The sequence below is a fragment of the Mauremys reevesii genome, linkage group 2, assembly GCF_016161935.1.
Source record: "Mauremys reevesii isolate NIE-2019 linkage group 2, ASM1616193v1, whole genome shotgun sequence".
Lineage (NCBI taxonomy): Eukaryota > Metazoa > Chordata > Testudines > Geoemydidae > Mauremys > Mauremys reevesii.
The window spans coordinates 279,913,711-279,929,642 of record NC_052624.1 but is presented as its reverse complement, the minus strand read 5'-3'; positions in this window follow the sequence as shown (position 1 = coordinate 279,929,642).

Here is a 15,932-nt window from a genome sequence, read left to right as displayed (position 1 = left end):
ACAGAAGCATTGAGTGACTCTGCCAAGATCATACAGGAAATGTGTGGCAGAGTTGGGACTTGAACCCAGCTGTCCTGCGTGCCAATACCACAAAGCCATCTTTATTATTTTTCCCTGTTGAATCATCTGCTTCCAGCTTTTGGAATCTTTGCATTGGCTGGTTAGGTGAATTTTCTTTTCTTTAATACGAGACATTCAGAAAAAAACTTTGCTCACAATGTGTGTGTGGGGAGGGCATGGAACTGGGGTCATAGATGCCCAGAGAAAATTGAGGCTTTAAGAATTTGAGTAAGACGTTGAAAAGAAAGCAGAAATAATTTTCACACTCAAGGTGAGTTCCTGCCCTCTTCACAGGATTTGTATCGGGATGGCACAGGTCTTGTGGGGTGAATCAATCAGGATGTGGCTGGTGATGTTTCTCTTTAACAAAAGTTCCTATTACCTGTGGTGTTGTTAAAAAAGTTATATCATAAGGTAGGGGAATTTTCCAAGTTACCTCCAGCAGGGAGCAGAGGGAAAGAACCCCAGGAAAATGCTGTAAGGGTTTCTTTTATTTTTGTCTTTAAAAGAGGCACGGATGGATTGGAGGATTTTGCTTAGTTAATCCAGATAAATGTAGCTGAAAGAGACATTTATGATCTTCCTGACGGCTTTTATTTAAAAAATTTTTTTTACTGAATGTCAAAGCATTGTTTTCATAAGATACCATTTACTATGAGAGAGGGATGCATTTGGGAATACACAGAGGAGACTAGTAGTGGCTTTGAAGCAGCAAGAGGTGCCCAGGGCTAAGAGAAGGTTGCACGGGCAGAGAGCAAATGAGCAGCAGTGGGACAAGGTCTTGTCATCCTGCAGAGAGGCAAAGAAAGGATCCTGGGAAGATAGTGATATAGTAGAGTGCGGGGGGAAGCACACATCAAAAGAGCATTGCAAATACAGCCCTGGTGATCCCTCCGACTAGATGGCCATGCTTTAGATTCCCAGCTGGTGTAACTTGGTAGCGATCCATTGACTTCAGTTTAGACCCAGTGAGGATCTGACCTATAAGGCCAGATATCGTAATTACTCCTTTTTCTTCCCCATTTCTACCCTGTTTCACGTGATATTGAAAACAGCCATTTAGTTAAAAATAATCCACATTAACGTGCCTTATTCTACAGGCAGTTTCACAGGCTCTACAAAGAGCTTCATTGATGCTAGTGGCCACCCTTGCGTTTAATCCAGCCAACACTTAGAACTCATCTTAGTCTTGCTGCCATGTAGTTCGATGCAGCTATTCACAGTAGCACGTGTTGCCCCTGGTAGTAAGTGTTTGAAGGATCCAGGTGAAGGCCAGAAGGTTGGCAAGACAGGGGCAGCGCAGGATGCAGAAGTCACCATGTCTAAGTGGCCAAGAGCATTCGACAGACTTAGTGCTTGGCAATGCACCGTGTGGCAACACACGCCAGAGGGTGGAAACTGTAGAGTGCTCTGAAGTGTTGTGCTTCAACTGCCACCCGTCGGCCCCGCTGTTGCTCACTGAGTGGTACTTGGTGCATGTTTGAGACAGTACTACGTTAACGTGCACTAGGTACCTTTTAGAGCACATCAGCAGGGCGTACACGGGCAGCTACAGTGCACCACTTGAGATCTCTCTACAGTGTCCAGCCCTGTGGGGCGAATTGATGCACCGTGCAGAGAAATTCTCAGATATTCCTTGATATGATTTATTTCTAACATAGTTTGTTAGAAATTCAGGGCATGTTTTTCCGGTTTTTTCTTGGAAGCTGCTAGTGTCAAATGCCAAGTGGAAACTTGATTCATAATAATACCACCTAATTCTTGTATAGTACTTTTTATTAGTGGATCTCTCTGCACTTTATAGAGGAGGCCAGGAATCCCATTTTATAGATGGGGAAACTGAGGAACAAAGTGACTGGCCCAACCCAAGGCCAGTGACACAGCTGGGAATAGAAACCAAGTCGCCTGAGTCCAGGACCAGTGCATGAGCCACTAGCCCACCCTGAGTAATGGAAGGGGAGGTGTGACTGTGAAGAGCTGAGTAGCCCTAGTGTGCAGAACCACCATGAAGTCCCACCTGGGCCAGAATTTGTTGCACTGTAATGCACTCTTGCCAACATTACCCGCTGGATCGACGGGCAGCGATCGATCCAGCAGGGGTCGATTTATCGCATCTAAATCAACTGCCGAGCGTTCTCCTGTCAACTTTGGTACTCCACCCGAGTGAGAGGCACAGGCGGAGTCGATGGGAGAGCGTCAGCCGTTGACTTACTGCAGCGAAGACCCTGCTGTGAATAGATCTAAGGACGTCGACTTCAGCTATGTTATTCACATAGCTGAAGTTACATAACTTGGATTAACCCCCCCTCCCCTCCAGTGTAGAGCAGGCCTAAGACAGAGGTGGGCAAACTACAGCCTGCGGGCCACATCCGGCCCATGGGAATGTCCCGCCCGGCCCTTGAGCTCTTGGCCAGGGAGGCTAGACCCTGTCCCCTCCCCCGCTGTCCCCTCTCTCCCGCAGCCTCAGCTCGTCATGCCGCCAGCGCTCAGGGTGGCGGGGCTGCGAGCTCCTGCCGGGCAGCGTGGTGGTGTGGCTATCTCTGCCCGGGCAGCGTGGCTGCCAGTCCTGCTGCTCTGAGAGGCATGGTAGGTGGTCGGGGAGCGGGGGGTTGGATGGGTGGGGGGTTCTGAGGGGAGCAGTCGGGGCAGGAAGTGGGAGGTGGTGGATAGGGGGCAGGCTGTTTGAGGAGGCACAGCCTTCCCTACCCGGGTGTAGTGTATTAAATTTCTCCCCATAGGAATGTGCTGCTTATGGTGTACTACTTACAGCTGCCAGTCCTGGTGCTCCGCAATTAGCACATTCCTACGGGGAGAAATTTAATACACTGCACCTGTGGACAGAACCCCAGACCGGCGGCAGGCTCAGCCCGCTGCCGGCTTGGGGTTCTGTCCGCCGGCTCCTGCCAGCCGGGGTCCCAGCCGCCGGCCCCACTCAGCCCACTGCCGGCCTGCGGTTCCGTTCACCCAGGACGGCAGCAGGCTGAGCGGGGGCGGCGGCCGGGACCCCGGCTGGCAGCAGCGTGCCAGTAAAAATCGGCTCACGTGCCGCCTTTGGCATGCATGCTTTAGGTTGCCGACCCCTGCATTAGAGGTTAGACACACACCTATTTTAAGTCCCATCTTGACATTAAAGAAATTGGGGAAAATGCCCCCAAAGTATTTTTCCCCATCGTCCCCCAAGTAGAAGGCAACATTTATTCGGCAGCTTGGGATAAATTATCACATTAATTATTCAAACTACTTAATGCCATCAACCAGAAATGAATTTACCAGACGCAATCAGGTGGTCTTGTCATTTATATTACCACAGCACGTAGGAGCTCTAGTCATGGACTGGGACCCTGCTGTGCCAGGCACTGTGCGAACACACAAAGATGGTCCCTGCTCCAAAGAGCTCACTATCCTGTAGCGATCTAAGCACTTTCTGTGAAGTTCAGAGCAGCCTCAGCTTGCACAGAAGCCATTGATAGGTAGAGGTTATCCGCAGATGGAGGCAGTCTTGCCTAGTGGATAGCACACTGGACTGGGACTTAAGACACCAGCGTTCTATTCCATGTTCTGCTACTAGCTTGCTGGGTGACCTTGGTTCATAGAATCACAGAATATCAGGGTGGGAAGGGACCTCAGGAGGTCATCTACTCCAACCCCCTCCTCAAAGCAGGAACAATCCCCAACTAAATCAACAAATAGGTTAAGTCAACCTATCTGTAAACAGGGATAACAGTACTGACTTACTTTGTGAGCTACAGATGAAAAGTGCTGCATGAGAGCAGAGTATGATTATTATGATGCATATTGAAGGAGATGTTCATTGGATCAGACCCTTTAGGGACAATAAAGCATCATTGTTTTGTCATTTTTGCTGGGGAACAAGGGCACTTAGTGGTGAAATCCACTGCTCAGAGTGGGAGTCGCGGCACATCTTCCAGTCAGCTCCGCCCAGAGGAGACAGTTATTTCATACCAGCAGTTCCATTGTATTCAATTAGCTCTCACGTAAACACAATGAAATAGAGCGATATTTGCACATCCCTGCTGGTGACCGGCTCGTATTGGTATATGGATACTTATGGGAGAAGGCATCGCAGAGCAAATTTAATAGCTTTGCATAGCGTCATTCTTTCCAACAAGCTCTAATTGTTTTTCAAATACTTCATCATATTCAATGATACTTTATCTCTAGATATCTTGTACTTGCGATTTTCATACCACAAAGGAATAGAGCGATGCCAGCAGGGGAGGACGTCTGCTGCTGATTCTACCTTCCTTGCCCCGCACCCTACAACCATTAGATGTTTTTTGTTGTAAAACACTATTATTATTTTTAATGGTAGCTCTAAGGGGGCCCAGTCAAGAATTGGGGCCCCATCGCCCTTAGTGCTTCACAAACCAATCACAGAAAGGGCACATTACAATCTATCTTTATGAAGAGGCACAACAGGTGGATGAAGCAGACAAATCAGGTGTAGCAGGTGGGAAGAAGTAAGAACCCCCTTGTGACACATGGCCAGAAAAGCTTAAGCAGCTCACAGGCTAATTGACCCAGATTCAACCTTTAGAGACATGTTAGAAAAGTGTGTAAATGGTAATCAGGGCCATTCCATGTTAGATAGGCTAGAACCTTGAAATGCAAACCTGTATTGTTAGAAAATTAGAGGTGATACTAATTGTATGTGTTAACTTATAAAGTAAGTTAGATGTTAGCCATGTAAACAGACAGTTCCTGTCTATTATTTTAGCAATTGATTCAGAGTCCAAAAGGGAATATTAACATTTAGATGAATCTCGGGTGAAATAATGTCATTATCTATATGTCTCTTTTAAAGTTTGTGGTAAAATGACTGGTGATGATTGGGAAATAGAAAACCTATTGTTCACCCAGGACTGCATGATCAAGATAATTTTTAGTTTAGTTAATAAGAATTGGCTGTAAGAGTGTATTTGGTTAAGAGCTGTAATAGTCATTAACCTGGGAGGTCATGTGTCTGATTCTTTGGGATTGGTAGAATTTTCTTATATGTTGAATAAGATTTCCAGTAATCCTCATCATATTGGAGTCTGAGTGGAGGCCTAAGGCTGGGTTGCTTTAAGGAACTTTTTTTGGATTCTGGGTAACCAGTAAGGTATTGTAGAAGTTGTTTTGAGGGTCGCTTGGTGGCTGTGAGTATTGGAATGGCCACCAGCTTTGGGGATTGTCTGCCCCATCCTTTGCAGTTTGCCCAAATTAAGTAACCTCAGTGTGGCTCCCCGGGACCCCAGTCACACCCCTAATCAAGGAAAGTATCTGTATCTAGAGAGGAAAAATGGGCTGGTGGTTAGGACACTAGTCTGGGACCTGGGTTAGACTCCCTGTTTTGCCACAGACTTCCTGTGCGATGGGGATAATAGCACTGTCTTGCCTTTCGGGGGTGTTGTGAGGATAAACATATTAAAGATCATGAAGTGGCAATGGGGGATGCTGTGGCAAGGGGGAGCTATGGAATTACCGTAGCCAGATTTGATACAGTGCTAAGCACTTGGTTAACTTTAAACACGTGCTTTCCTGGAACGGGACTAAAATCAGCATATTTTTTGCGTGTGCTGGAAAAAAAAAGTATTTTTCCCCATGTATTTTTAGAAAAAATGATTTAAAAAATACCTGTTCCGCTCGGCAGCTGTCGATGGCTGTGCAGATGTTGAAAACAGCTGGCAAGCTGCTACCTTTGCACATGCAGAGCACTTCATGCAACTCTTACGGTTGCATCTTGCGTAATTTATTTTTGCTACAGGTTTTTGACAGCATTCTAGCAGATATGCTATTTGCATCACACATTCTGTGATGTGACTGAGTCTGTGTCATCATTTACATTTCTTGTATGCACCCTCAATCCAATTAACCCAGGGAGTGACTTGCTAAACAATGCACTGCCATTGCTATTGGAACAAAACTGCTATTGTGTTAAGCAGGCGGAGACACCTTTACATATAAAAGCAGCTACTGTATAATACAATCAGATTCTACTCAATAATCCTTAATTTTCTGGGCATGGTCTTGAACCACACTGAACTGATACTATTAAAAGGATGGAAGACTTTTTATTTTTTCCACACTTAACTTAAATCTGTTAAAGGGAGACCAACTCTAAATCTATTCCATTTAAAAAATGTGTTAGTAGTTTCACATCTTACACTTGTCCCTGAGTCTTCCTGCCAATGTTGGTAGTTTAACTATCTTCATTTATCTATTTTTAACATGTGTTTCCATCTAGGGTGAGCAGATGTCCCGATTTTATAGGCACAGTCCCGATATTTGGGGCTTTTTTTTAAATGGGCTCATATTACCGCCCACCCCTTGTCCCGATTTTTCACACTTGCTATCTGGTCACCCTATTTCTATCCCTGGTTGCTGTGTGGAAGAGGCACACAAGGCAGAAAGGAAACTGACTACACAGAACAAACAGTGAAGAGGGGAGGCTGTGAGTTACAGCAGCCTTAAATGCTCCCCTAGGGTTGGCTCCGCTGGCCCAGAATAGCCAGAGTGCAGTACCCTCTGGCCACACCTCCTACTAGTCAGCATGTCCCCATGCCCCACCAGCTCCAGGAGAACTTCCTGGTGTGGAGATCTGCCTGAGCGTTTGCCACCAGAGCAGGGTGAAGGGGCCATGGATGGATCCTATGATACTGCCTGCTTTTGGGGCAGGGACTCTTTATTTTGCCTGCTGTACAGCATCGAGCCCGTTGTTGGTGCTAAATAAATAACATTTGTGGCACACAAATGGATGGCCCTGCTGCCCTCGGCCCTCAGTAGGATTTGACTTCCAATTTTTAAAAGGTTTTCTTTGTCTCTCACCATCTCTTTTTTTCTCCTCTTACTTTTTTGTTATTGAAGGGTATACATACGATTTGATGGTGCTTAAAAAAAGTTTCCATGAAGCTTGTAAGCATTTAATTCTTGGGACTGTTCCTTTTTTAATTTTCATTTAACTAGCCTCTTGATTTTTGTGTAGGTCTCCTTGTTGAAGTTAAACGCTAGTGTGGTGGGGTGTCTTTGTTTCCCCTCTCCGTCCCCCCCCAGGATGTTAAATTTCTGGGAGGGGAATTGTTCCTTTTCTTCTTACTTGGCATGATAGTGTCTCTAGCACTCACAAGTAACAGACAGTGTTTTTAATCCTTTGGGAGGCTACGAATGATAGGGATACCATAACAGCACATGGTTTGATGTCTTGTGATGTACTAACAAGGGCAGAAGGAATTGCTAACCCAAACAGTCCTCTCTGAACTATTTCAGCATCTGTTAAATGGGTAAACAGTGAAGTGGCAAAATTTGCAGATGATACAACATTACTTTAGACAGTTAAGTCCAAAATTGACTATGAAGAGTTCAATGGGGACTTGATCTCCGTTAAGTCCTATTTTGGGCACTAAACTAATATGAATAGCAATATACAGGGAAACTGAGGCAAAGAGGTTAAGTAACTTTCCAAAGGTGAGACAGTACGTCTGTGTCAAAGTGAGGTCTAGCATGCTGATCTTCTAATTCCCAGTCATGACCATCAATCATTCATCTGTACTTCCTTTTGTTTGACCTTCCTTTCACAGAAGTAAGGACAGACTTTTTTGATTGACTGGGTCAGACAACAGAAGAGGATCAGATTTACTATTCTCTCTGTCTGTCTTTCTCTCCAAATCCTTGGCTTTCCTGAGTGGAAAATTTACAAAACCTTGATTACTTCTAAGGATTTTGCTGTTCTGTGCTCAATCCTTAGGAAGCTACTGAAAATAAAGCATGGCTTTTCCATCCGATACATAGTCGCCAACTCCATGGGTGCTCCAGGGCTGGAGCACCCACAGGAAAAATTAGCGGGTGCTCCTCACCCACCGGCAGCCAAGCTCCCCGCGCCTCACTTCCTTCTCCCCCCCGAGCGCACCGCGTTCCCACTCCTCCCCCGCCCTCCCAGCGCTTCCCAGCACCTAACAGCTGTTTGGAGGTGCTTAGGACTTTCTGGGAGGGAGGGGGAGGAGCGGGGATGCGGTGTGCTCAGGGGAGGAGGTGGAGAAGAGGCAGGGCAGGGGAGGGGACTTTGGGGAAAGGGCGGAATGGGGGTGGGGACTTTGGGGAAGGGGTGGAATGAGGGCAGGGAGAGGGCGGTGCAGGGGTGGGGCCAGGGGCAGAGGGGGTGTCAAGCACCCACCGGGCAGAGAGGAAGTCGGCGCCTATGATCCCGTACACATTAACTTACCATGCTGAACAATCTACTCCTGCCAATACCGGTGCCAGAACATGTGCCTCAGATCTGGCCTAATGTAATTTATCATTGGGAGGTCACTGTGTGCACAGGGGCCAGTGTGACTCAAGGCATGAAGATGTGGGTGGGAGAAGAAAATGTTACCGGAGGTGAGACAAAGAAAATAACTGGAATGTGGACAAATTAATTCAGCTCAGCCTCTCTCTCATCACAGAATATTTAGCTATCATTGAGGGCTTGACCCAATGTCAGCCGAAGTCAATTAGAGTTTTTTCATTGGGCTTTGGATCAGGCCCTGCGTTAGGATGTGTAAATACAGTACAAGATAAGAGGAAAATGCAGGTACCTTCTACTCACAGTAAAAGATATAAGAGAAAAAGTGCACATACATCAATTACTGTGAGCAGAAGGTGAGAGAAAAGTGCACATACATCTTTTACTGTGACTGCAGTAAGTAAATGTGTAACTATAACCAATCTGGCAAGAAACCTGACAGGAATCTTGAGCTCTCTAGAGACAGAGACCTCATCATGCTTTGATCCTGAGAGATGAATTATACTATCATTGGTATGAGACATTCCGGTACCTGCCAACAAGTCTTCTGGTGTATAACAGAAATTCAAAAACTTTTCTCCATTGCATCTTAGGTAGAAAGAGATAAAAGGACAACTGATTGTGTGTGTCTAATTAGAGGTACTAATTAGTACCTCTAATTAGCAGTGTCAGGTTTGCTGAACAAAGAGAGGAGCAAAAACAATGAGGAGTCCTTGTGGCACCTTAGAGACTAACAAATGTATTTGGGCATAAGCTTTCGTGGGCTAGAACCCACTTCATCAGCTGCATGGAGTGGAAAATACAGTAGCAGGTATAAATACACAGCACATGAAAAGATGGGAGTTGCCTTACCAAGTGGGAGGTCAGTCTAACGAGACAATTCAATTAACAGTAGGGTACCCAGGGAGGAAAAAACTTATGTAGTGGTAATGAGAGTGACCCATTTCAAACAGTTGACAAGAAGGTGTGAGTAACAGTAGGGGGAAATTAGGTTTAGGTTTTGTAATGACCCAACCACTCTCAGTCTTTATTCAGGCCTAATTTGGTGGTGTCCAGTCTGCAAATTAATTCCAGTTCTGCAGTTTCAAGTTGGAGTCTGTTTTTGAAGGTTTTTTGTTGTTGAAGAATTGCCACTTTTAGGTCTGTTATTGAGTGACCTGGGAGACTGAAGTGTTCTCCAGCTGGTTTTTGAATGTTATAATTCCTGATGTCTGATTCGTGCCCATTTATTCTTTTGCGTAGGGGCTGTCTGGTTTGGCCAGCTAGTGGCGTTCTGTTACTTTCTTTATTGGGCCTGTCAATGAGCATGTTTCTCATTGTATTCCTCTAAACAAACAAACAAACCCCACACCCATGTCCATTCATTTTAAAGGAGACACAGAATAAAGTGAAATTAGCAGAGGAGTTAGGCAGCATGTGGCTTTTGGGTATTTACTATGGACTGTGGGGACTTGAACTGACTTCTTAGGTTGTGCATATGTAGAGCTGACCAGAGACCAACAATGACATTCCGCAGCAGCTTCTGAGGTTTGTAGGTTTTTTGGCTTCTTTTTGCGAATACAGAATTGTGGCTGGAGAAGGTTTGGGCATGTGCATGCTTCACACTCTGGGTACGTCTGCGCTGCACTAAAAATCCTGCCGCTTGGCTGAGGTTGGCCCGGGTCAGCTGAGTGTAGCCAGCCAGGGTCAAGCTGGAGCCTGGGCTCTGAGATCCCGTGAGGGATCTCAGAGCCTGGGCGCTAGACCAAGCCCGAATGTTTACACTGCAAGTTTCAGCCCCACAGCCTGAGCCCGGTGAGGCTGAGTCAGCTGACGAGGGCTCTGAGACTCGTTGCCATGGGTAGATTTCTGATTGCACGGTAGATGTACCCTCTGTAGCCTGGTGGTTAGGGTATGGGCCTGGGAAGCAGGAAACCCAGGTTCTGCCTGATTCAGAACAGAGCTTTTCATTCCAGATCATGCCAAGTCAGGCTAGGTCCAGAACCACCCAGCCATAGAGTCTCTCTCACTTGCAAAATGTTCCTGATGAAAGTTCTGTGGAAACCAATACATTTCTGTAAGAAGGTCCCAAAAGCTCTAGCAAAAATATTCACCCCCCTGGCAGAATATAGCAATAAGTCACAGCAGCGGGGGCACTTGTAGTGAACTGGAGCATTCCTTGGCTGGGTTGGGACTGAGATGTGTAGATCTGCTACATGGCTTCTGCACCGGCTAGCAGAATTCATTGCAGTACCCAACCCAACTGGGTTTCTGAACCCAGCAATCAGCTGGTCCTTTAGGGACAAGCTGCTTTGGTATTTGCTAGGCTAATCAGTGGCTGTGTTGGTCTCAAGTAGCAGGGAATGTGCTGGAAGCCCCTGCAGAGTTCTGAATGACAGGAATAACACCGGGAGACATGGTTCCGTGGCTGGTGCTTTTGCTAACAAGGGAAAGAGGAATCACCAAACAGCAAGTTCCTCCGTGAACTATGTTAAACCTGCTTAAACGTACAAGAACAGACACCAGGAGCTGAGTCTGCAGTCACAACAGGCTCTTCCCTCTCTAATGGGACTTTACAGCCCTTCCACTCAGACAAGCCGAGTCAGGAGAAATACCTGGGCCAGAAAGTCCCACTGACAAATCCCCTGCACTTGCTCTACCGTGTTGCTTAAATCATTGTTTAGGCTAGGGAAGCCGCAGCTCACTGTGCAACCAATGGGAAATGGTGGGAGCCAGCCCAAATTACAGTCTTATGGCATTTATTTGTTGTGTGGTGTGGTGAATAAAATATGATGGCAGCCTTTTACTGTCTACATGCGTTTATTTATGTCGCTATTTTGAAAATGCTCCACACTGTGCATCGTTATTCATAGGACAGAAGTGCTGAGAGGCCCCCACTGACATCAAGGTGCAATTGTGCCAGCTGCTGGACATACACGGATCAAGAGGCTGCCCCTGCCCCAAAGAGCTTACGATCAAAATAGACCAGGGGAGCATTATCATCTCCATATCTCATATGCTGATGGAGGTACAGAGAGCTTCAGTGATCCAGGGAGGTCTTCAACAGAACTGGTCTTGAAAGTCAGATGTTCTACATACAACTCCTTTGTCTTAAACCCCAAACCATCCGTCTGCTTCCTTATGACAGTGTAACTCTCAAGGAAACGTTAGCACTGTCAAGGCTCCACAAAGTCAAGGTCTGCGCCCACAACACAAGCATTTGGATGAGCCCCACAGAGAGACATGCTGCCCCATACAGAGAGCGTAGCAATCATCCAGTTTAGGCACCACAGAGCTGCAGATCACATGATCAAGGTCAGGACCCAAGCAAAGAGACTGTAAACGTCTATCAAGTCATCGATATAAACAGGCTTTTCTGTGACACCTTTGGTAACCCTGGGAGTGGATGGGCAGCCAAAATCACCTCCGAACTGAAAACTTCTTGGAAGGATTCGTGAGAACCCCAACCTCAACATCTCACTGTGTCTACAAGATCCTTCCCCATCCCACCCACATTACCTCTGAACTTACCCAACACAGTGCGCACACATCCCATACCTCTTCACCCCAGTCCTGGCTATGGATGGGAAGGCAAAGATGTTGTTCCATGTGGGTATGATGGGGATGAGAATGGCTGCGGTTCCATAATACATTGGTGATGGAACCACAGTTTATATAGTCTCACTATCTCCCACAGTGGCTTCACAGACACATTGAACTGGGAGGGTGATTAAAATTAGGCCTCACACTGGAGATTCCTTGGAGCAGATGAATAATCACCCCCCAAACCAGCCCCTGGAAACTGGAATGGGATAACTCAAGTCTACTTCTGCAAGGGAGCAGACAGCTCAACAGAACATGGTCAATGGGATCAAGGCTGCTGCTGAGAGATATAACAAAACCCATGGCTATACCAGGCAGTTACAAGCAGTAACTTGGTGTAGCACACATAGACAAGGCAGCAAATTCTTCCCTCTAATGCAGAGGTGCAAACCCGGCCCTGCATCTGGGAGTCATTAGCAATTACACTTGTGCATCCAAAGCAGAACTGAACCTTGTAGTGCTATTTCAGAGATGGCCTGGCAAACGGTTTTTACTTCCAAATCTGAAAGGTCCCTCAGGCAGCGCCAGGAAAGGGGTTCAGAGAAAATGTCTGTAATTGGCCCTTCAGAAGATCCAGAGGAGAAGGGAAGTGACTCATCCTCCGGCACACCCTGTTTCACCCATGGGCACTGGGGTGCAGAGAGACTAAGTGGCACAAGGTCTCTTCATGATTCAGCCCTCCAGCCAGGTGCTGATCAGTCCCACTCTGTCCTAGGTACCAGCACACGGAGTTCAATGATTTGAGTCCTGACTCTGGCCCAGCAAGCCTTGCTCCCCATATCTCAGAGTATCTCCGAGTGCTCACCTCTCGTCCCAGGGGGTTTCATACCACCTTCCTCAGCGGCTAGTAGGGGAACCCAGACTTCCCCTCTAATCTGGGTTTTAGGGAACCTGTAGTGAACAGCCAAGCTCTGCACCCTCAGACCCCTTGCACCTCCCTGGACTTCTTCCTACCTCGGCCTGTCTCTAGGCCCCTTTTCCCAGCCCCAGTGGCGTTGGGACACTTTTAATAGTGGAGGTGCTGAAAGCAGTTTTTCCTTTTTACCTCATTCCCCCACCTTACTCCTGTCCATGCCTCCCCCTGATCCCCCAGAGTTGAGGCTGGGAGCAGGGCCGGGTATCTGGGGTGGGGGGGGACCCAGACAGGGGTAAGGAAGCCAAGGCTGGGGGCGGGGCCACAGCTGGGGGCTGGCACAGGGCCAGGAGCAGAGCCCCAGGTGTTGGGCCAGGAGTGGTTCTGGGCAGGGGTTCCCTGGCATGGAGCCGGCGGCCAGGGCCCAGTGTAAAACCTGGGGGTGCTGCAGCACCCCCTGCACCCCTAGTTCCCGCGCCTATACCCAGCCCCTCACCACGCTCCACAGAGTCCTTTCCAGCTCTGGTGACAGGTCACACTTCCCAGGGCTTTCCCCATGGAGACCCAGTTCCTACCCTTTTATCAAGGCTCAGCACAGGGGCTCACTCCCTCCAGTGGCATCTCAGTAGCTGTCTTGGGTAGTTGTCAGAGTTCCCATCTCAAGAGAGAGCCCAAGACGGTCCCTTCCCTTTATATTAGCTTCCCCAGCTGGGTCTGATCCTTCATTGAGCCTGCCATGCCCCAGTTGGATGTGCCAACTCCTCTTGACCCTTCAGTGCCAGTGTGGGGGTATATACCCATCACAATTGCTATTCATGGAGTTTCTTAGTTTAATTATAGACCTAAATGCTTGTGTAGAGAGGGATGGATTTCTGCCCTGACCCGCTCCTTTCCTGCCACCCGAGAGTCCCACAGGAAGGTGCCTCAGGCCCCTTGCTGCAGATACCCAGCATGGGGGGGACTCTAGCAAGTATAAAGCCAGCATGAGGTATGTGTCAAGAGTGGAAAGGGGTGGGCTGGGGTCAGGGAAAGAGGGCAGCCATCTCCAGGTGGCAGATGGCCCTACTGTTGGCAGGTAGCACAAATTAGAGAAGCACCAAGTCTGAGAATCCGGGAATAATAACCAGCTCCCTGACAGCCCCCGCACCGCACTAGAGCAGCAGAGAGTCTGTCTCAGAATGCTTTTCCACAGTCACTCCAGCAGACCCCTTCCTCGGGCAATATTCCCTTTTCAGTTCATGGCCATTTGCAATGCAGAATCAGGCCCATCCTTGCAGGTGCTACTGTGGTCCCCTATACCAAGCATGTGAAACAGAAACTGCCTCTTCCATTAGCCCTGTACGTAAATACCCTCTGTAACTGAGGCAGGGGTTTTCTTCCTGCTGCAAGTAGAACCCGCTTTTGCCGCCTCTCATCTCCACTCGCTTTGATACCAATTTAAAAAGTAAGAGCCATTCCCGAGGAAAAGTGGGGAAAAAAAGCCCAAGAGTTTCTCAACAGAAAGAAATGCATTTTTTTTAACCCATCATTAAGCTTGCTTGGGGTTGACACTTCTCTGGGACAGCTTGGTAAATAAGGAAAAGGAAGGCTGGTGGTTGGTTTGCTGATTTCCCCCCCCCCTTTCCTGGATGAAAAAGGTTATAAAGTCTCAGGCAGAGGGAAAAAATAATACCCACAGTTTCAGAAGACAGAAAATACAAACCAGTAGGGCCCTGAGTGGTCTTGCTTCTCTTCCCGTACCAATAAATCCTCCTTCAAACCGGCAACAGTGCAGAAACCTAGGAGAGAGCTTTTTATATTTAATATGTCCCAGGGGCATCAATTGAAGCAGGGACAGCAAACCAGTTAATTTAATCAGCCAGGGTTTTCCAATGAAGAACGGCACCATACAATATTTATAATGCGTTTAGAGGTTGCAAACCTAAGCCAGCCTTACCCTCTTTTATCAGCTTGTATTTGCATGATCATTACAAGCCAAGAACAAGCGGACTGGGTTTTGTTTCCCAGGCCGAGGCGGATTCTTTATTGTTGCTGTTGTTATCGTCTGGATATCGTCTGGAGTCTGCTGGGGTTTTGGAGGAAGAAGTTTTTGATGGGGCCTCTCAGGTGCAAGTACAAAAACATTTGATGAATAAGTAAAATAGAAAGAAGACTTTTTACTCCAATCACTGGAAGACACCAAACAAGTTAGTAAAACTAGGACAAATAAATCTCCCCCCCCACCCCTTCCAGGACTCCCTGAGCTGAATTTCTGTCCTACGGGGAGTTCCAAGATTGTGAGACCTGTTTTTGTCTCAAACTGGGAGAGAAAAAAAATCTAAATAACAAAACTTTTCACTGATCAAAAAAATGTTGGATTTGGAAATGCTGAAATGTGTCAGGTCAGGTTAATGTTAATCCCAGTGCCCACCTGAGATCCCTGGAAGTTGTAGTTCTGGGTCCCTCGTGTTCCCATTTCCCCCCAACAACCCTGGTCTTCAACTAGACTACCTCTCCCATGATGCAATGCGGTCCCTCCCTGTGGCTGAGCTGCCACAGTGCCTCATGGGAAAAATGTTTCATTCACAATTTTCCAACCAGTCCTACTCCCCAGCTTGTGATCTGCACAAAACTTGGATATGGAATCCTGCCTCTTTCCCACAGGCAGGCTCCCTCTGTTGCACCTCAGCCACCATTCTTTGAGCCCCAAACCTGAGCACCTATTCAAGGGGAGACGCAAAGTGAGCTGGAGTAAACCCCTTGTTTACTCTTTTCATTGACATTCAGCAGTCTGGGCAGAAAGACTGAACACCGAGGTCCTGTTCAGCAATGAACTCTGCATGGGTGAATTCTACTTGGCCTGCAGGGTGAATTCCACTGAATTATGCTGAGTACCTTTAAAAGGAAACAAGCGTCCCTTTCTGCTGGACAGATGGGCTTCGAAGGCTTCAGAACTCTGTGTCCTCTGGATACTATTATTAGTAATTATCTGCATTACTGTTTGTGCCTAGAGGTCTCAGCTGAGACTGGCTGCCCCACTGTGCTAGGTGCTGTACAAACACAGTGACGGATAATCCCTGCCCAGAAGAGCTTTCAGTGGGAGGGGAAAGAAAGGTGAAGGGACTTGCCCAAGGTCACACAGCAGGTCAGTGGCAGACCCTGAATTAGAACTGTAGCTTC